The 23,401-nt window shown below is 40.9% G+C and overlaps 1 long non-coding RNA gene across 1 annotated transcript in view; it reads right to left on the reverse strand.

The window, feature by feature from the left end:
• Positions 1-17,360: 17,360 nt before the first annotated feature.
• LOC109323936 overlaps positions 17,361-23,401 on the reverse strand; it is a 10,220-nt gene continuing 4,179 nt past the window's right edge. The window contains exon 3 of the long non-coding RNA XR_002104798.1: positions 17,361-17,373. This is a non-coding gene — a long non-coding RNA (uncharacterized LOC109323936). The remainder of the gene's footprint in view (positions 17,374-23,401) is intronic.

Raw genomic sequence — 23,401 nt, forward strand, 5'->3', positions numbered from 1 at the left:
CTCTGCCTAAAAGATTTCCTCCAGGTGTCTTCAATTTCTGGTGACTATAAATTTAGCAAAGTTGGTAGCCATCCAGTCAACATACTTAGAACTTATGAGTTAATTATGAAGTGTCTAGACATCTTAGGAACTGCTTTTTATTAGTGCTTGGGAACTAGATGTTACAGAGAAATGAAAAAAAATATTGTACATGATTACTTTTTGGTATTCAAAGAAAGAGATATTTCATTCCTGTCAAAAACTGAAAGCCTTTGCTTTCAAATAAAATAATTTTCATTTTATACACTCTGGGTTCTCTTTGGCTTCAAACTGTACTGTAACTACTTTAAAGGGCAATTATTTTCCTACAGGTTCCTAATGTAATAGGGATTTTTTTTATCCTTTTTATCCTTTTCTAATTGTATTGAAGGGTATGGATAAAAGAATCAGCATGGACTTTCTCTACATCCAAAATAAGTGTATCACATCATTAACCCAGGGGAACCCCTTTGTCACCCTATATATTTAGAACTGTAAAGCTGTTCATGTACAAAGACAGAGGAACCATTTGATCTTGTTCCTAGCATGTTTTCACTTAGAAGCTTATTTAATCACATAAAAACATATATTGTAGGGACTTTGTAATAGAAGCTATTTCACTTTACAAATTGGCCTTGTAAAATAGGCAGTGCATTTAAAATTGCCATATGCATAACAACAATTAATAAAACATTTAAAACAGTGCAGCAGAGGATTTACCCCAATAATTCAGCCATGTCACTCAACTCATGGAATAGATAACATCACTGAACTCATGGAATAAATAACATTCCTAGTTCAATTTTCTCCTAAGAGTCCTCAGGGCTCTGGGCAAATACAGCAAAAATATTTCTACAAACGTTTTTTAAAAATACTTATTTTCATTAGTGCAGTACATCTTTTGTGCTCATTTTAGATAAAGATTCAGGAGATTTAGTTTACTAACACAAATGTTCACTAAAAAAAAATTTTAAGTTCACATGCTCAAAAATTCTAGAAAGGATTATTTTAATCATCTAATCTGGCTGTATAACACAAAATGTGTTGATGACTTAATACAGGCAAATATTTCAGAAAGATATTCTGGCTACGTTGAGATGTGCATGGATGTTTGGTTTTCCAGGGACAACTGGAACACCAGACAACCAAACAGTTGTCCCTGGGGAATGCCAGTGCCATGTGTGCTCTGGTGCATGGCAAGTTACCCCAGGTGGGGTAGGGGGTGCTGGGGCCAGTACTGGGCTGGCCACAGCAGTCTTACTTGGGGTTTTGGGGACCTCCTGGGGCGATAGCTGTGGGAATTCTGTCACATGGAGCCTGGCAAGTAGCAGAGTGCAGCTGGGCAGGCTCCAGCTTTGGGCGGTGCACACTACCACCATGTGTGCCATTCCACCTTTTTTCCTGTGAGTTTTTTTAACCCCTAGATATCCAGGGTTCAAAAAACCCTCTGCACTGCTCCTTTGCAGTCCAGCAAACAACTGAATGTGCAATATGTAGTGCTGAAGATGTGTATGTGGCACCACATACTATACAACCACTCTCACCTACACACAGCCTCCATGTTTGCAAGACTCCAAGGAGTAAAGAATTTTAAAATCACATTTAGTAAGAATTCACTCCATAAACCAATCGGAGTCTATTAAGGACATGGAGACTACCATAAGGTTCACATAACCAATCATATCTATATCTATATCTAGATATCTATATATCTCATCTATCTATCTATTTTTATGCTTCATTTGCTTTTCATGTTTCACTTGGTAGTTTTACATGATTTATATGTATGTGTGTGGTTTTCATGTTTCATTTCTGCGTGTGTGTGTGTGTGTGTAAAATGCACTGATATTTCTTGTAGATGTGTGTGTGTGCACATGCATACATGCATGCACACATACACACACACACACACACACACACACGTGAGAAATATCAGTGCATCAGGAGTTTAGTCATTCATTGAGTTCCAAATTATAATTACTTGCCTTACAGAAGTATGGAATACTCCATTCTGCCATAAATTTCACTCACTTAATACCCTGCTCATGGTCCAGAGTTCAAAGTAAACAATGAATATCAGAGGATAGCAGTTTTCTACCGGTCTGCTCTCCCAAAATGAATCAGCAGGATATGTGGAGAGTAACCTCATCCAAGCCTTGTCTCTACCTTGGCTGTTAGCGCACTTTTTAATACGCAGGTCAAGAATGGTTTAGAAACCAGATTTCCTGTTCCTGGGACAAGTATTCTCACCACTACATTATTATATAGAATGGGTGCAGCAGGACTGCTTCTAAATTAAAGTAACTATGGCTGGGTCTTTTGTTGACCTCAGTGCTGTCCATGAGGATTAAGCATGTCTACCAGAATGCAACTCCAATGGCATTAGGCACAGTGGGTGCATCTACATGTGCATTAACTTGCTTTAGTTAATGCACATTAAATCTAGTACCTCCATTGTGAGATATTAGGAAAATGTGCATTAGACTCTCTTAATGCATATTAATTAAAGAACATTTTTTTTAGTGATGGTTTAATGTACTATTTTAATGTATATTAACTAACACGTACGGTGTTTTGGATGATGCTCTAGTGTATATTAAAGTGCATGTGTAAATGTGCCTGCTTGTGAATCTAAATGGGCTTTAGCAAAATACAGGAGCTAGAATGTTTAGCTCAGCCAAGAAGGCAGAAGCTCTAGTTTTATGCAAAAGAATGTCTACATTTGCCCACAACATGTCTAACCATACCTGCTTGTACATAACAAACCCAGACATACAACACCGAAGGTACTTGGGTGTTGTCTCTCATAGATACTCTCAAGCATGCTGGAGAAAGAAGCTCTGAGAGTAATTTCATCACTTCATGTCAGGGTCTGGTATGTGGAAGCAAAAGCAGGTACATGGAGTGCAGTTGGGAGTGTCCTTCCCTGGACAGAATAAAAGCATGATTAAGACCAGTGGCTCTTAATGAGAGTGCCATATGTGCAAACATGATTTACAAGAGAAACTCAGTGATTTCAAAAAGAAATCCATATTGTCAAAAGCATTCTGACTTGCTGATGTCTTTCTGAGGTCTTTGCAACTGAAGAATTGCTTTAGCATTTTTCTGTTATCAAAAAAAAGAAATGAAAACTAAGAGCTGATATTTTCTGAGGCCTGCATCAAACCTATTAAGGTGAGAATCACTGCAACTCCAGTGGCATTAAGCACAGGGACAGTGGGGGCATCTAGACATGTATTAACACACTTTAGTTAATGCTCATTAAATCTAGTACCTCCATTATGTGGACATAAGTAAATTGTCATCAAAAAACATACTTACAAATTCCCTAAACTATTAGGTGAGATGCTTGTGGATTACTGTCTTGGCTTAAATGGCTCAGTTATGCCTAAGAAATACCTAAGTGCCTCAGGGCTTTTTGGCTATCACTTTAGTCTGTCTCCATATGCTTATCCTGACAAAGATTGAAAGATCCAGTTCCTATAGTCATGAATATTCAGTTTTCCAACTCTTTAGCTACTCTCTAGAGCTGAGCTCAGAGGTCATATTACTCCTTTAATCTTCTTAGTTTACAGAAATGTCCATGTAAGAAAGGTACAAAGAAGCCTGATGCTCACAACTCCCAAAATCTTCTTCCTAGATAAATTTCTGGATTAAAAGGGTGAGTACTACCTGTATATGCACAATAAACTTTCCACAGTAGTGACACATTTGTATTTATCATTCCAAATGAGCTATCCTTTTATAGTCTTTTTCAGTGTTTAACTCCAGGACTAACACCCATCACATTTGAAGTATAATAGGGTAGTGACCCCTTGTTGTGGCTCTAGTTTCATGCCATGTCCTTTTCAGTTTTGGATTTATATATTCAAACATAAAAGCAAATTAAATATAGATAGGCCAGTTTGGAGAAGGGGTGATGGGAAGAAGGGGAAAAGGCACATCTCTTTTATTTGTTCTTGAAGCAAATGAACATCAATAATACGTTCAAGCTGGAAAATCATTGGTTAGAAAGTACAACTAAATATATATTGAGGGATTAATATTTTTTGTTATTCTTCTCTTTTTCTTGGAGATATTTTATTTTTAGCTTACGTTTTAAGTAAATACAGGGCAACAGTCTCTGCCCTATTTTTAATTCAGTTTCCAGTTACTTTTTGCAGCACAACAGAAATCTGCAAATAGAGTTTCTTAAGTTTATACCCTTCTTAATATATAAATATGTGAATAAATGATGGATAATGAATTAATAAAAATATTTCTTGGAATCTGGAAGAGACTGTCAGTAAATTTCAACAGTGCTAATAGAGTAAAATATTAGACTCTAAATAACTTGGCAAAATTATTTTAAATTTATGTTTGCATTGGGAAAAAAGTACTGAGGATGTGGGTCTGTACTAACAAACAATGTATAATAAAATAAAAAAATCTGATATGTTGCACATTTATACCACACTGTGTAGATCATTTCTAAAAAATATACATTTCAGACTAGATTTTTCTAGCTTTGCATATACCTGCTTCTCTGTAACTGTGCATCCCTAATTTTTGCATGTACATGCAGAAACAAATACAGAAATTCAATCTGTGCAAAACATACTTTATTAAGCAGGAACTGGTTGTATGTGTGTGTATGCACCAAAGCAGAAAAGGTGCATGTACCAAATATATTTCAATTTACATATAATTTTGAAAATCTTACCTTATTCTGTACTTTTCCTATCTCTTTTCTTTGTAGATTCTTTGTAGCCATAGTATGATTGATGCATGAAATGTGTGAAATATACTCCCTAGTTGTTAAGTAGAATGTAATCTTATTTTACTTACTCATTAAAAGGTGCATTGTTCTATAGATACATTTAATCATAGCTGATTAATTTATTTTGGTCAAAACTAACTTTTATGTCTTTTTACTCAATTTAATAGTTGGAATCCAATTATGACACAGAAACTAGGCTTCTGCATCAGAAAAAAAAAAATTGTTAGCTAAGGGTGCCTATACACAAGCAGCAAGGCTGCTCCGATGTGCTGTAATTTCAGTGCTGGATTGTGCTAATTATCATGCTCTAGCAGACTCCAATATCCCATGTATCAGCATCCCTGCACTTCAAAACGGCAGCTGGGGTACTTTAACTAAGCGAGCTTTAGTTAAAGCGCCCACATCTCCATTTTGAAGTACTGGGACACTGATACATATGACGCTCTGGTTGCTTTATTTAGAGTGGGTCTAATTAAAGCACCCCCCCCACACACACACACACACTCCTCGAGGATGTGTACAAATGTCCAAAGTTAGCAGTACAAAGTCAAATTCTGTTTGTTTCCACCTATGCATTTCCATTGGTGACACAAGGTTTACACAGGTTTACAAAGTATACAAGTCTATGTAGCCTCAGATTCTATACTGAGGAAGTTAGAAAGAATCCATACTGACTTTGATATCCCAGAGTGAATCTGCAGAGGTGGTAGTTTAACAGAATGAGCAAAACTACTCTACCTTTCAACTAGAAACCACTGAGATGCAGAAAAATGGAAACACTCTATGCCATTTGTATCGGCCAATAATTCAGGAAAAATGTGGCTTAGAGTGGAAAAACTACTAATAAAAATTAGTCAGCCCCCCCCCCCAAAAAAACCCCTTATATGTCAAAATAGGAAAATACTCCATGTGCTTAGAGATTTGCATTCACTTTTATCATTGGAGCCATCTAATAATGTCTAGTATTGCTCTAGAGAAACTGGTATAAAAGAAGCAATAGACTTATTCAAATATTGCTATTAAATTTTTTTCTGCTATTCTGAACTGATCTCTTGCATTCAGGTTTAGTAAAATTAATAACGTTACTTTGCATCACCATGATTCTGATGATATTTGTCATGAGCAGGAGGCAGCAAAGGTTTATAATGAATACAGAAAAAAATTGCTTTTGGGTTAGAAAAGGTTGAAGACAATTCAAAGAGCTAATAGTTTTGGATTTTAATGAAACTTTTGATGCAGCATCTCCAAAAGTTTTATTCTCAGAATTCAGCTCTGATATGAGCATTGTTGTATAGAATAAAAACTGTCTGAAACAGGGAAAAAGGCTAAAAGGCAGACTTAAGTAGGGATGGGGAGATTCATATCGAGATACATATCTATGTAATGCACAATCCATTCTGATGTTACATTATACAGAGGTAGCTAGCTGTTTTAATCTTAAATTAGGTATATTAAATCAGGCAGGGTAGATTTGCATCTTATAGACTAAACAAACATCCACAGGCTTTCACAAGTAGCGACGTACTTCAGATGCTTCCTCAGATGTGAAGCATCTGATGATGTAAGTACAATTGCTCACAGAAGTTTATGCATCTCTGTTTTATGATACAGCATAAATGAAGAGAAACTAAAGGGCTCATTAATGGGGTTCCCATGTGGTCTTTAACTGGGATATGGCATAAAGACAATTAAGGTCAGAGAAGTAATATAAAAGGAAACAGGGACAGTAAATATGTGACCATGTAAAAAACAAAAGAATAGAGGAACTGTCTTGCCATTAATACTCTAAGCCAGTGATGTCAAACTTACATTGTGTCCTGGGCTGGATTCAGACAGGGCTTCTTGCAGTCTTGATCCAGCCTAGGGTATGAGGTGGTAGCTCTGATTCTGTGACAGTGATGGTGGTGGCAGTGGCAACAGCTCCACTTCCAATCTTCAGCACATGAAAATGATGGCAGCTCTGGCCCCCACTGTGAGCCCCACGCCTAGGTGGTAGCTTTGGTTGTAACATAGGGCAGATGGCAAGAGCTGGGAGCCAGCAGCTGGGGAGGTAGGCCCATGGCAGTAGTGTAGGCCCATGGCAGTGGTGACACATGGAACAGCCAAAGGGCAGTCAGGGCTGTGTCACCCCTACTTGATTTCCTACTGCCCATCATCATGTCCACCAGGGTCCCAGGACACCAGGCCCCTGTTTCTGCATTAGACCACTCTCTTTGGCCTTACCCTTTAACTTCTGGTGGCCCATCGGTAGCCTATTGAGCTAGATAGACTGTTTTAGTAGGTTGAAGCCAGCCTACAGGCCGTATGTTTGACACCTAGGCTAGTCTTGCCTCCCACCCCATTCCCTTGATTGAGAGGTATATGACCTAGTGAAATATTTAAGTAGTTCAAAATTTGTTTTGGGAATCACAAGGGTCATGACTTTGAGTCCCCATACAGAAGTCAGTGTCTTTAGCATGTTCCACACAGACTCAGGATTCCTTTTTCCCAGCACGATGGGGACTTCAGAGATATGGGGAAAGATCTCAGAGAGATGCACCTGTGAACATATGCATACAGTTTCCTTGTGTGTGGAAAAAGTAATACAGTCTCTGTTCATGACCAGAAGAAGCAGTGGCAGCTGCAGAATGGCTCCACTGCTTATCTTTATCCTGAGGTAGGCAGTAGGAACTTTCTCTCATCGAGATGTTGTTTTGCTGTTTGCCCCATTCCAGGATTTGGCACTGGTGAGAAAATTCTTTCCTATATATTTTATTTAATTTAAACATTCTCCCTTGAAAAGCACTCATGATATGGTGTTTAAAATTGCCCCTTTCATAGAAATCCAGAAAAGCAAATATCCTTATTTTATCCCCTTCACTTAACTAGAAAGAGGGCCTTGTTATGTGGTAATTTTGGGCAACTCCAATCTCTTAACCCCTGGACTGTCTGCACATTAATACTTTAAAGTAGATTTAAGCACTCATTATGTGTCTCAAAGTTATGCCATTCCAGGGCAGGATTATCTCTGATCCTATTCCACCAAGGTGTGGCCACTCCCCACAGATGTGCCAATCAAGTTGAAGTTTCCAGTACCCCAGGATCTCTCAAACACCTGCCAATACAGCAGGGATAAAAGCCTGTACTGGCTCACCAGCCCTCCAGTGGCAACTCACAGCTAGAGCCCTAGTCCTGCCTCTGCTCACCAGGCCTCTAGTGGCAAGTCACAGCTGTGCAGGTTGGGTGTAATCACAGAAGATTTCTAGACTAAATGTGTGACTGCTTCAAATCCAAGGTAGCCCTAACACTGATCAGTATTTGTGCAGCTCACAGCATAAGGTATAAGAAGGCCCAGAGAGAAATATTTCTATGTTCCTTGAGCTCTTTATCTCATATTCCAGTCACAACACTTCTATTTCTCCCTACCCATTTCTCTACACTAGTATAAAATTATTATTTTCAACAGTATTTCACCTTGGATATACCATACTTGCCACATTGCTGTAACAAAAATGCCATTTCATCTCTTCAGGGTGGGACAAACATAATGGAAAGATAAATTATTCCTAGGGGGTTCACATTCTTGATAGCTAGCATGATATGCATAAATATTTTCTTACTTTCCCTGAAAAACAATGAAATCCTATTCCATAAGTGATGCTTCTTTGGATTTGTTAAAATGAAGATGGTGAGTCTAAGTTACAAGGCTGAATGTGTTGTCTGAATCAGTTTGTATCAACAAGAACTTGACATTATAGTAATACTTTCAGATGAACCTTACCTGATACAATACTTGACAGAGTTACAATTACACAACAAGCAACTAATTATGATATAGACAGGCACCATGCAAGTCTTTTAGTAAGGGTCTAAGAAAAGGATCCAAGAACTCCCATCAGATATGAAAAAAATGCTTGGATTGAACCCCCTTTCCTTATCAATGAATCTTCTCTGGGTGTCTGAAATCCTAGCCAGACTGCCACATGTCTGAAACCATCTTGTCAGCCATAACTAATGGCTCTTGCTATAGAACTGTTGCTGACCTAAACTTTTTTTGACAGTGGCTTCTCCCTACTCATATGATTGGTGTCTCCTAGAAAGTGGATGTGTCAGATGTAATAGCTGTAGTGAGTTGATATATGAGATTCAGCTGCTCATACAATTGGTTCTGTTCTTAGTATGCACATTTCAGTAACTGTTATATCAACTACATATCAAGTGTTACATTTATCAGGGGATGGGAATATTTCACATGAATGTAAGTAAGTCCATATTCATGTGTTTTGCTTGATGTAAAAATCAAACCTGTTTGTTATGCGTCTTCTTAAGCAGGAGATGTATCTAATTCAGTAGGTGACAGATTTGTTTGTATGGGTGATATATGCGATGTGGGAGCTGATGAACCACACTCAGTTCGATACATGACAAATCTGATTTTGTGGGTGACATAAGGTGTCTACAACAATATAAGATATATCTAATGCACTAGGTTATGTATTCGTTTCAAATAAGATCTTTTTCTTTGGTGAATGATACTTTCTTTATTTCCCCCTCACTGTCAGCAGCTGAATTATTTGAGAATAAGCTGCAGTTGATTTACGTTTTTCTGTGTGTATCTTTATTGCAGTACATGGTGTATACTTTGTAGCATTCATTTAACTATTAATAGATGATGTGTTCATTTAATTTGTATAGTATTGCAAAAATATTTAAAATGTTGTATTGAACATAAATAGAAAGTAAAATAGTAAATGGATGTACTTGACACAAAGCATGAAAATACTTCCCTGGTATATACCACCAAAACATCCTGTTCTACAATGTGGAGAACTGGTTCTGTTATGAGGTGATATTAATCCATAAGAAAACACCTTAGATAGGGCAGGAATCTTGAAGAAGCAGCAACTCAACCCCAAAACTCAATCAGGGAGAGGGAAATGGCCTGTTACAAACTAGTCAGAGGGGACTAGCAGGCACTGGAGGAGTCCCTGTTCTCCCGAGCACTACCAGGAGTAACTAGAAATAATGGCCACAAGCTGGCAGAGGGTAGATTCAGACTAGACATAGGAGGCGCTACTTCACTGTCAGGGTGGCTAGGATCTGGAACCAACTTCCAAGCAAAGTGGTGCAGGCTCCTGATCTGGGGGTCTTTAAGAGGAGGCTAGATAAATACTGTGCTGGGGTCATTTCACCCCAGTACTTTCCTGCCATGGCAGGGGGTCGGACTTGATGATCTGCTCAGGTCCCTTCCTACCGTACCAACTATGAAACTATGAAGCTATAAAACTATGAAATAGTGGTTGATATTATGATTGTCAGTCCCTCGCTCTCCCCACAAAAAATCACAGAAAAGGGTCTAGGGTATAATTTCCCAGCCACACAGTTAGCCTGGAGCCAGCTTTCATCTACCTGATGCAGTTTCATAAGGCACTAACTGCAACCCTATGTCAGAAATAATTATGCAAACTCAGTGGCCTTGACAAAAAGAAATGGACAAACCAGTTATACTGTGTTACTGTTAGGGCTAATATACAGGTTAATTTTTCCTTTGTATGTTTAGCTCTGAGAATTATTAGTGCATTAGTTTCATGTAGACAAAGGTATAGGAAGAATACATCACTAGTTAAATTTATTTTTGAGTCATTGGCTTGGAACTGCAATAACTATCCTCTATCTATACAGTTCTCTACAGAAAGCCAATACCTGCACATCCAGGAGTTGGAATCAATGGGGTTTAACTGTATTTTAAAAAGCCTGGAAAAGAAAGGCCAATTTTTCCAAAAAGGGTCACCCAGCATCAAGGCTAGATAAGGTTGTCAACCCTCCTGGATTGGCTGGGAGTCTACTGGAATCAGCATTGATCTCCTGGTGACTATTGAAAGCAATTTGGAAAACTGATATTGTGAATGGGTTGAACAGTAAAATTAATGACTAGACCAATTGTACACCAATACAACAGTCCCATATTGGATCAGTACCGATACAAGGAAAATTGACAGTATTGGAAAGCGGCTTTGTTTGGCTGATATGGCTGATAATGTCAGTAATAAATGCCCTGTGCATGTGCACAGATGTAGTGCAGGACACAAACAGCCAGGAGTGCAGCCCAGCAGCATGGAGAGCAGCTGGGTCTGGCTGGTAAGTCTGTTGTAATGAAAGAGGCATGGGAGAAGGAAGATTGAGGCCCCAGTGGTAAGGGAGGGAGTGGGGCTGGGCAGGGGCAGGGGCAGGTGCTGCACAACTGGAGTGCAGGAGGCACAGGGAGGGGGTGGTGGCTCCCACCACTGCATACACTCTGGGAGGGCATGACAGGCCTGTGCCCCCAGATCTGCTCATGGGAAAAGGGCAGGCTGCTGCTGTGGGCTGGGGCCAGAGCAGCACTGGGCTCTTCCCGGTGAGGAAGTTAGGTCAGGGCTGCATTCAGGGCAGGTGGCAGCAGTGCTGGGAGAGGGGCTACAGTGAATTTGGTGTGGCTGTAGTCTCCCCCATAGTCCCCCTCCCAGCACCACTGCCATCTGCCCCAAGCACACGGGCCCAGGCCCATGCCAATAAGAGCTCGGCACCACCCCAGCCCTACTTTGCAGTGGCAGCCTGCCCTTGCCCTGCGTGCAGATTCAGGGGCACATGCCATGACCTCCCAGGGTACGCATAGTGGCAGGATACACCCCCAGCCTCCTTGCCATGTCCCCCGGATGAGTTGCTCATGGCTCCATCCCATGCTCTGCCCTGGCTCTGCAGCGCCTGCCCCTGCCTCAGCCCCACTCCCTTCCTCACCATGGGGGTCTTGATCTGCCTCCCCCACATTCCTTCCCTCACCCCTTCCTCCACAACAGACTTACCAGCTGGATGCTGCTCTCCAAGCTTCTTGCCTGCATATCAGCAATCAAATCAGTATTAGCTGATAAGGCTCATTAAAAATTGGCCATTGATATTGGCCCAAAATTCTCTATCAGTGCACTCCTATGAATGACATTACATCATGTTGGGGGGAAAAAAAAATCCCGTAATAACTTCAGTCATAGTTGGCAACCCTAAGGCCAGAATTTTAAGGCTAGGTACAGACAGTCAAAAAGCCCAAGGCTGAATCAATTCAGTCTGCAGGTTAGTCTAAACTGCAAAGATTCAATTGAAAGAGAAGTGAACAGACATTTACCTGTGATTCTGGAAGTGCAGCCACATTTCTGCAGCGGCTCAGGCCAGAAGTCGGGAGGACACTGTGGTAGAAGGCCACCTCTGTTTCTCCCCAAAAACTCTGCTCTGTGACAATTTGTTTAGGATGGGCCCAGCAGAGGATGTACACCTTACCCTATCTCTTTAGATAACCTGAGCTGGATACATTCCTGAGGGAGGGGAGAAATGTGCTCCCTCTGCCTACATGACCAGCATCACGTACCTGGGTGAGGGGCTTGGGCTCCCTTGGGAGCTAGGAACAGCCAATCTGTCCAGCAACTAGTGATGCATTTCAAATTGGCTGGCTGGCAGCCAGGAGGTGCTGGCCTCCATTGAACCAGGTAAATGAAGTCATAAGTTAAGGACTGCCCAGGAGGAGGGAGCAGCAGCTATGAGGAAAACTCAGAGAAAGAAGAGCTGGACCATCTGAAACTTGCTCTCTCTCTTAAAACACATGATCAAGGAACTTCCTGCCTCCAGAGGGAATCTCCGCCTGCCTCTGGATGATACTTGTGAGTAAGCTACCTAAGATCTAAGTAAATATATAGCTTTCAGTAACTCAAGATGCGTGATCAAAGGCTACCCAGCCATGCCAGTTTGTTCTATGGGATTTCTCTGATATTGCTCTACTGTGTACCCTATTCCAACCCTTGTAACCAATAAAGTCTCCTTTGTACCTAGCATGGGAGACTTATTGGGAGTGGGTCTAGACTATGCCTTGGGTCCCCTTGGTTCAGCTGACTAAGGGAGACCACTACTTGTGCTTCTGACTGAGGGAAACACCCCCAAGTGCTTGAAGTGAGTCAAGTACCCTCAAGGGCTGCTAGCCCGGTGTTACCCAGGGGACACAGAGCCAGAATCAAGCCCAGCTCTGGGTGGTGGCAGTTTTTACCCCCAGGCAGTGGGTGTGCTCCAGGAAGGGGGTCAGCCAGACATGAGGTGCCCCCAGGGAGGCACTCAGAGCCTCGAAAGAGGTTGGGCACAGTGAGGTGAGTGGCTTAATGCAAGAGCACCCCCTACTGGCCCACCACAGGCACTAGAGAATGCATCTCTGGCTGTGTGTTTACTTACTTTTCCTGCTGCCCCCAAGGTCTCTGGGATTTGCAGTCCAGAATTAAGCAACAGGACTCTTCAGGGTTGCTCATCACTTCCTCTTCCTGCTTCCACAGACTTCTGGGATTTGTAGTCCACAGTTGCAGCCAGCAATGTTTGGGTGGGGGAAGGGGTGTTTAACCCCCCTCCCTGGCCCCAGCCCCCCAGCCAGGGTTTATCTCAGGGGTAGGGGAGCAGTTTCCACTGTAGACTGGGCTGCATCCCCAGCTGTGCTTGTGTGCCCCCCCCCCCCCCAACCCGGTCAGCCCCATGGTTTCAGCTAGGGAGCAGAGGGCAGGGACAGGCCTACTCTCTGGAGCAACCAGAACAACTCAGCCAGAGCTGGAAAGCATGCTGGTGTGATCCTTTCCCTGACTTAACTTGAACCAGGAAGGGGTCTAGGACAGCAATTTCATAAAGAATTTTGACCCACATCCGTTAAGTCTTATACTACATTCAACCAGGTTTATCTTAAATGAGTTTCACTTACAACTTTTGAGCATCTTTGTGGACAAAATAACTTAAAGATAAATTATGATAAATCCAAAATAATGTATTAGGGAAGTCTTTTGATCAAATATTAATGGAATATGGGGGGAACCAAACTTGAAGTTTTCAAAACCTATAGGTATTTGGATGTGTTGTTCACAGCTTCTACATCATGGAAACATCATATTCAGTCAGTTAAAACTAAGGCAGCTCAATTGGTTGTGACTATAAAGTCATTTTATGAAACCACAGCAGGACAATCAGTTCAAACTCCTACAACAGCATATAAAGTCCAAGTTACCCCTCAGATCTTATATGGCCCTGAAGTATGGGGTTATGCCACTAGTAATAATGTAGCCATACCTCAGGCCAACTTTCTTAGGGCTCTTCTGGCTCCTCCTCCCTCAACTCCTGCATTGTTTTTGAGCTTAGAGACAGGAATGGATTCTATTTTAGCTTACATTATTATTATTATTAGAATGGCAGGATTTTGATTTAAAATCCTGCCCCATTTACCACCTTGTCTGCTTAAATTATGCTACATAGAAGATATTAATAACCCCCCTCCTCTTCAATCACCGTGGTTAGCTTTTCTTTCCTGTGCTTTTGCACTTTCTGGGATGTGATACTATCGTAAAGATAATGAAAGATTTTTCTCCCCCATAGAAAAGATTTCAGGTTTTCCAGAGGATACAAGATATTGCCAGGCAGAATGATTTTGCAGTGGTTAGGGCTACTTGTCTTGCCCCTTTATATATTCTTTGGAAATTAGATTGGGGAGGAGAAAGGTATTTACAGCTGGATCTATATATTAATGGTGATTCTCTTTGACTAGACTCAGGACTGAACAGATGTTCAGAGTTGCTCTGGCTGGACATAGATTTTCCATTCCAAGGGCTAAAAGATGTTGCCCAGTCCATCTAGGAGTTTTGGAAGATACCATCTACTATGTTTTAGAATGTTCTTTATATATTGGCATAAAGGGAGCCTACATTTTTCAAACAGGGAGACATTTATCTGTATTTTACAGCAAACTCTAATCTTTACAGATCCAAATTTAGTAAACCATCTTGCAATTTTTGCTTATAAGGTTGAGGAAATGAGTTAAATATCCTTTATTACTCATATGAATGATACATTTTAACATTAGATTAGATTTTATTGTCTTAATTGTGGATCTATGTAGAACAATATTATAGATTCATGCTTTGATTTACTATTATAATTATATAAATAATTAGCCATTTGCCTGTCAAGAATAAAGGGGAGTGGGAAGAAGAAGCTGGAATGGAGTGCTGTCACCTAACACCCTATGCTACCACTCTTCTGCTTCTTGCAGGGAACAGGGTGGGGGAGCCGAGTCCAGTGCTGCTGGCCTGAGCTCCCCCACCCTCTGTCTCGTCCTTGGCGTGGCTTCGGAATCATGGCGGTGCTCCCCAATGTTTGGAGCACTCTGATTGGCTGTTTCCATCAGTCAATCAGAGTGTGAATAAAGTGTTGGGGCAGACAGACAGACAGACTTAGGCTTTTATAATATTAGAAGGTTTTTATGTTGGTGAGCTCTATTTTAGTATAATATTTGTAGTTCAGTTACTTTGTTCAAACTTATTTATATTATGGTCGTATGTGTGTTATATTATTTTCAGGAGCATGACACTTAGCCAGAATCCTTAAATTGAAATTGAAAACCAGTTTCAGCCACTTTGACACTGGTGCACTGAGTTTCTGTTCTGTTACAGGTTTAAACCAGTTTCTGATCACTCAAACCAGTTTAGGTATAACTTCTGTCCCTAGCCTAAGAGATCAACTTTTGAAGAAACACTGGATATTAACCCAGAAGGCTTACAGTGTGAGCTGCTCAGTACCCAAGAACATTTTTGAGAAATATGTTCTAATGCTGAGCAGTGGGAAATTCATCCCTATATGGTTTTGAAGATCTGTCTGACTGGCTCAAACTTTAAACAAAGCTGTTACACGGAAATCTAGATACTCACAAAGGGACAACTTATAGTATGAGAGAATTCATTGAGTGTCCCCAGTAGAAGATAAGTTGCTAAACTATAGAAAAACAACTTTGGAGTCCATTCAGTTTTCATTGTAGAGAGAACAATCAGTCAGAATACATTTTTTAAAAGTGTACCACAAATTATATTTCATCAAATCATATTTTATTGACACAAGGCACAGAACTTCAGGGTTAATGATAAACCCTGTGGTTAAACTCCCACTTAGTGTGACTATTAAAAACTCATTAAAAATTAAATTCAGTCATTCTCTCTGTCTTCAGTCTAATCATCAGATATGTGTTCCAACTTCTTTTTCCCTCATGGAGAAAGTGAAATAGCTTCAGGTTGCCTGTACTGAGCATGTGTGTCTGTATGGAGTTACAGAAACCCACTAGGTAAGGAGACCCTTATCGCACTTCGTATGTTCTCTTTCCTACTATCCAAAGGAGTCTGGGGCTGTTTTTTTTTCTATTTGTCTTTTGTTTATATTACTTAATACTAGTCATTACAACTTGACCTAGCACTAATACAGACTTGTATTAAAAGACAATCCCTCTTTGAAATGTAGGTTTAAGTCACTATGGCAGGAACATGAATTATATGAGAATTTCAGCTTTTGTTTAAATAAATAAAACAAAGTATATAACTAGACTGGGGTGTCTCAGTGCTCCAGCTGTAGGGTGACCACATGTGACAATGTGAAATCTGGGATACTACCCTTCCCAAGTTGGTGGCACTGCTGCAGACAGAGGCAGAGTTTGGGCAGTGTGGTGCAGCTCTGGTATTACTATTCAGGCAACTAAGAGAGTCAATGGCCCATTCATGACCCGTTGTTATTTACTTCATAAGTTTCAAATATCATCACCCCTTTTTAATAGTCATTCTTCTAATCAAGATAACCTATTTTAGGGCAATTTTGCTGTCTGATAGTGCTTCCTATTTCACAGTTCATGCCACTCTACTTCCCCACTGGACTGTTCTCCACACCCTGCACCTGGGATACTCACTTTAATTTTCATGAGCTGGCTGGGACCAGCCTCCAAAATCCAGAACTGTCCCAGCCAAACTGAATAGGGGACAGGATAAACATAGCACCGTGTCCAAGGGGACCAAAAGGCAGCCTCCCTTATAAAATTAGATAACAGCTGAGATGTGGTGGGCAAGAACAAGGGTGCTGGATCACCCACTTGGCACGGAAGAGGGTGTTAGAGAAATCACGGCCGCTCCCTAGGCCCCACTCCGTGACAGTTCCTTATTTATTGTGGCTGATTTGTATGCATTCCCCTGGTATGAGCTGTATCAGAGAAACATTAACCCTTAAGCCACCATCACTGGGTTTTGTTTGTGTAACATTATTGATTTTATTATATTCATTATATATTATCTTGTAAATAATTAAATTCTGTGAATAGTTTTATAACGGTCTTCAAGATTGTTTGATTGTTAGAGGAGGCTCCCCACTTAGGGACCCTGCAGCAGCTACCCAGGGAGCTGAGCAGGGCCACCAGGTACTCCAGTATCCCACTTTTCAGGTGAGGGCAAAGATAGCATCACACGCAGGGTTACCAATATTTTAAAGGGGTTTTGATAAGTGTTCAGTTTTAAGATACTTTTTTTTCTTAAAGTTGTTTTACAAAAGTCGTTTAAATGTCTTTAAACAGTCAACATTAGAATAATATAATTCACTTATATCACAATGGCATGTTTTACTCAATCTGAATTTTTGTTTCAGAATTTATTTTTGCAAGGAATTTTGGGATTTTTGAAAAGTTCTATTCCAGAACAAAAATAAAATGTCATAGTCATGGAATAAACACAGAATTTCCCACAAAACAGACAATCTATATCCTATCCCAGCTCCTCCAAAAATGCACTATTAAAAAAAAAAAAGTCTTATGATTTTAAGCCAGCCTTATATTCTAGGTGCCAGACTCATGATTTTCAACCTCTTTTTTAATCTTTGTGGGAGTACTTTACAAGCATTTTTCAATTATGTAAATGTCTATACAAGGAACATAAGGCCCAAGTTATGGTCTAGACCTAGCACATACTCTCTTTCCTGCTGCCCCTTTCCTGCTGCTCCACTGTAGTATTTTATATTTTAGGTCCTCTATAGCTTGGGCCTTGCTTTTTTATTTGACTAGACAATAAACTATTTTTGTAGGGCAGTAAACTACTTTTCTACTTTGTATCAAAGCTGTGATTTGTATTCTGGACCCAGTACCAATCTGGCTTGATATATCTGGAGCATTTTGGAGTGGGGAAAAAAAGAATCACATTTTCAGGTATATTTGAACTGGGACCTGGGAAGGAAGCCCACACTTGGGTGTTAATTGTGTCTTTGTTTGATGTGTGAAGCATGAAATGATACACTACTGCTTTCTATGCTGCTGCTTCTGCAGTATCTACTCCTGAACAGAGAACTGTCATTATAATATATCTCCCCGCTCTTTGTCTGCTACCTGGATAGTTCACCCATAAGTCTGCATTGCTTCCAGAAGCAGTGGAACAGACATCACTGTTCACTGATACTACCTTAATATCCTTAGTCCACCAATAAGATAGGGCCTTATTCTGTCAACACTGTAGGTTTAGTATTTGAGCAGGTAGCCCTGCAATGGGGACGCATGCTCTCTGGCCTCTGTCTGCCTATTACCCTGCAACCAGCCCACAAAATGCAGCAGTTCCCTCCACCTGGGAGAACTCTGCTGCTGTCTTTCTCTTAAAGTAATAGGGAGCACCTGACTCCTTGTTACAGGGAGTAACAGGAGAAAAGCCAAGATCAGGAAGCCAGGAGTCAATCTTTAGGACCAGATTATCTAAACAAGACAGATAATTTTCTGAAGTCAATCTATCAAACAAGCAGATTGGCCCCAGATAGCTTAAGTAATAGCCTTGCTGCCATTGATTCACCTGATATATCCTAGTTGACCAAACAGCCCAAGGGAAGGACTGCTTGTTAGCACTTCCCATGCTACCATGATTACAATCCAGGTTTCTTATAGCTGGCATGGGTTTGTTTGTATAGCCTGGCACCTACTGTTTTACAGGATACAAAACATTGTGGCCTGGGTCTTGTACATACAATGTACTTCTTGCTATTGCTTGATCCTGTCTGTGTTTACTCTACTGCCTAGCAAATTACAATCTACACAGAATCACAGAAGGTAACATAATCTCTGTCCAAAGTGCAATCTGTCAATAGCATTACCACCATGGAGTGTCTCTCCACGTGTGAGAGATGCACATGTATTTTGAAAAACTGCCTGGGGATCATAGGGGCAAGGGTTTTTTTTCCTGTTTCAAGCCAAAACACTACCCTTGGTAGTCATGAGTAGCAGGTTTTTATGTTCAAACCCAGAGATCTACTGGCCAAAAAAGGTATAATTCTAGAAGATATGAGAAAAGGCAATTAAGGACCCAGGCAACTAAAGAAATGTACCAATGCTTGTTTCAGAAGAGTCACTGTACCATTACAATAGTTCTACAATGCTAACACAAACCACATCAGAAGGGAACAAAATGCCACATACAAAATGCCACCTACTCTCATGTCATAGTAAAATGTATGTAGTATCTGGTCTGGAGAAGAAATAAGGAGCTAGACCTGCTGAGAGTCTGGGTGGGGGAAAAACTAAATCCGCTAGTCAAACTCCCTTGCACAATTCACTTTCAATGGATACACCAACATACTAAACTTGTTTATTAAGACAGCTGACACTGTACCATCAAAAACTGGGCCTTCCATTGCAACATTAACTATGAGCCTGGAGAAGGTACACTATGAGGTTGGAAAAATAAATAATTCTTGCCTATGACCTATATGAAAAATACTGTAAAAATAACTCAGATTTGAAGTTCTCCCTTACTTTGTAAGAAGTTTAGGGGGCATTTTCTTGTTATTTACTGATACAGTGCCTAGCACAATGAGGCCTTGGTCTATAATTAGGGACCAAAGTTCCTACAGTATTACAACAACAACCATAATTCTATCACCAACTAAGATGCTTTCATTGTAAGCACATTCAGAATCTCAGTTATTCAAAAATGGTATATTGGATTGATATATTAAAAAAAAAATGGTGATCTCCTAATGTGTATGCATGGAAAGAACTGCCTTTAGGAGTTATATTCTTAATATAGCAAAGAGAAAACAAACCTTTTAGAAGTGCTGTTTGTTGAAGGGATAAGCAGATATAATCTTTATTTCTTATTTTTCATGTTTAATTTTCATAAGATGATTAAAGTTCATTCAAAAGTGATGTGAACAAGCCTTAGGTTTGAATTTGTTCTTTTCATCCTGTCTTTTGCCCTTCAGATCTGTGAAATGACTGATATGGAGCCTACATTAATTGAAAACTGTGTAGATAATCTTTTGCATCTTGGAAGAAAAATGCATTTTCAGATTTTTGCCCTTGATAACAGAAGATCTATTAGCATCTGGTGAATTGAAAATTTTGAAACATTTTACACAAATGAATTGCACATTTACAAATTTAGACATGTGTAAACCTCCAATCATGCACTGTCCTCCGCCCACAAAGCTGAAGAAACTTTTGAACCTAATTATAAACTGTTTTTTTCCCCCTTAGCTTTTCTTTCTGAGTGATGGCAGCTCAGTGCAGGGCAATTTACCTTATTTGGGAAGTACCATAAATTGCTGCTAAGTGAGATAATGTACCACAAAGGGTTACCATAAAATACAAAAAACCCCAGGATTTCTGTACCTGTCCATAACATTCAAAAACAGATATGCTGAATCAGCTATAGGCACATTTCCAGTTTACATATTTGTTCTTTGATGCTAGAATTACCAGGATTCTTTCAGAAATTAACTTCAAGACAGCTAATGAGTCTACTCCAGTACATTCCTCAAACAGATGTGGCACACATCCCTCACAGATGCAGAGGTATTGATTCAATTAGACTTAGAGGAAGAGAAAGAAATGCCTGTAAGTGGCAACATCTGAGGATGATGGTAGACTTACATTCCTAAAGCACCACATTAACCATACAGACAAAATTACCTGTCCTTCATTTATGGCTTGCCTGCATTAACATGCCTTTCTGGGCTTCTGCTCCTTATATTCCAAATCTGTTGTATCACTTTATTTATGCATATGGTCTAACCCCATTTAGAAGACAAATAGCATACCCTCTGAACTTTTAACTTGCCGTATGCAATCAGAACTATTTCTTTTCTGTAACAAATTTGAGCTCCCACCAAATCTCTTCCCTATCTAAAAGATCACACATGACATGTTGCCATGCCATCAGGAGTATGTTTCCTTGATTCATTGCCAAAAGTAGGTACAGTTTATGTTTTGGTCTCTGCTCACTTCTTCCCTTTCTGCTTCAGCTTGACCAATGGTGTCGCCATCTGCAACGGACTAACTGTAGCAGACCACTTGGTAAATACACACTTCCCTTCATGGGGTCTCCTGAAATATATTACATACAGTCTGTGCATAGACCCATAGGCCCACTTTACTCATGTCTGTACAACAGCCTCACTTGGATATAGTTGGGAACACAGAAAAGGGCAGACTTTTGTACCTTTGGAATTTTTAAACAGCTTCACTCATTTCCAGCTGGAACTAAATTATGGTATACAGTGTACTTACAGGAAAAACTATGCAGCACATTAGAAGACAGTGCTACCTGGCATAGTAAGGCTGCATATAGCAATCTTCCATGTGACCTCAGGTTGCTTTATTAATAATTGTGTAAAATATAAGAACTATTTTAGTCAGTGCTATTGTATATCAGAGAGATGTTTTCATACCAGAAGAAATTACTCACAGAATCAGAGTCAGACATTAATTTAGTTCCTTCAATTTCCATGTGCTCTTTTATACTTTCATTATAAATCTTAGTAGGCATTAAAACATGTGGGTGACTTCTTAGCTCTACAAAAGTTAATGTATCCCCTGCCCCTTATATTTTATCAGTGATTTGCTACCTAACAACTTATACCTTCTTGTATGTATTTGTGGTCACAGTAAGGGTCTAAATTAAAACTCACTGAGGTCACATGGAAGATGGAAGAGGTTACATGGAAGATCGCTATATGCAGCCTTACTATGCCAGGTAGCACTGTCTTCTAATGTGCTGCATAGTTTTTACATGCTCCCTTTCAGACTAAAAGCAGTGAGGACAGGCTAATTGGCTGTTACTATCAGCAGCACTGTTAGCCCTTGCCTTTTGTCCCCCTGGAAGTGGGTTATAGTTCTTGTCTTCTGAGGAGTAGCATGCATAGAACACTGAGACATGATTAAGGATGGTACTAACATCTAGGCATGACCTCAAGTTGATTTTGGTGGCATTTGGATTAGACTCAGTTGCTTAAGAGCTAAATATCCCTTCTGGAAGAGCATATATATCCTCAAAAATCAAAGCAAACAGAGTCTCCATAGTGTGTATTGGGGTCCATATTCAAAAAATGTATAAGAAATAAGTTACATATCAGTAGTCCATGGTGGATTTCATAAGTCTTCTATTTTCACAAAGGGTAAATTTCCATTCTTTCCTGGTCATCTAAGTCATTTGGGGGCATTCTGGAACTTCATCTTCCAGGGGAATTCTCTTCATGGATACATATAGATAATGATAATGATGCAGACTGAGCATGTGTGGTAGCAGCCATACACACCTTATGGATACATAGCAGACTTATATACCTAAAAATAAAATTAATTAGAACCTGGCTAGTGGACTTAGACTTAGCCTTGGTAATAGAAAAAGGCTGTGTATTAGGCCTGTGCAAATAGGGAAGTATTCGATTTGGATTCAGCCAATTTGGAGGACAGTGATTCGATTTCGAGATTTGAATCACTGTCCTGAATTAATTCAGCTGAATCAGCTTCAGGAGATTTGGTGCTGATTCAGAGATTCAGATTGGCTGGGAAGAGGCAGGCCCAGCTGGGCAGTTGCAGGTTTTCCCACAGTTCCTCTGGCTGTGCCTACCTCTCCCCAGGGGAGAAGCCTTCATTGCTGCCCTGCCCAGCCTCATCCCCCACCTGGAGCACCCTCCATGCACTTTAAAAAAAAAAAAAAAAATTCCCACATTCACCGGCAGCAGGAGCAGCAACTGAGGCCTCTGGGTGCTCATGGCAGAGCCCCATAGTGCAGTGTGGGGCAGTGGAAGACAGCGGGGATCACCCCCCCATCTGACACCCGTACAGCAGATGCCCCATGGCACAGGTGCGGTGCAGCTTGGCAGGGCACTGTGCACTGTCGGGGAGCTGGGACCACTGGGGCTGAGCATTGCCGGGTTCTGGCTGACATGTATAGCTTCCCCAGCTCCCAGGGAAATCAAGCCAGGGGATGGAGAATTGAATAAGGATTTGGAGAATTGAGTCAGGGCTGGGGAATTGAACAGGGAGCTGGGGAATAGAAGCAGGGGCCTGGAAATTGAACATGGAGCTGAGGAATTGAGCTGGGGGCTGGAGAATTGAGCCAGTTCAGTTCCCTAGATCCCTGTTCAATTTCCCAGCTCCATGTTCAGTTCTCCAGCCGTGACTTGATTCCCAAACTCCTTGTTCAAGTATCCACCCCACGGTTTGATTCGCCTGGGAGCTGGAGCAGCTCTATGTGTCAGTTGGAGCCTGGCAATGCTCCGCCCCAGTGGCCCCAGCACGGGATGCAAGTATGGCAGCTCTGGGAGTGGGGTCTATGCCCTGCTGCTGCTTGCTCTCTTCCACCTGGAGCAAGCCATGCCTGCATTCATCCCTTCCCGCCCCAGCTGGGCAAGCAGCAGCAGGGCAGAGCCCACACTCCCAGCACTTCCATGCCCAGATCCCGCCCCCACCAAGTAATACGCTCCCCCTGCCCCCACTGGGCAGCTTGTCCCATCCCCAATCCCTCCCTCCCCCACACTCCTTCCCCC

The sequence above is a fragment of the Crocodylus porosus genome, unplaced genomic scaffold, assembly GCF_001723895.1.
Source record: "Crocodylus porosus isolate Cpor-Errol unplaced genomic scaffold, CroPor_comp1, whole genome shotgun sequence".
Classification (NCBI taxonomy): Eukaryota; Metazoa; Chordata; order Crocodylia; family Crocodylidae; genus Crocodylus; species Crocodylus porosus.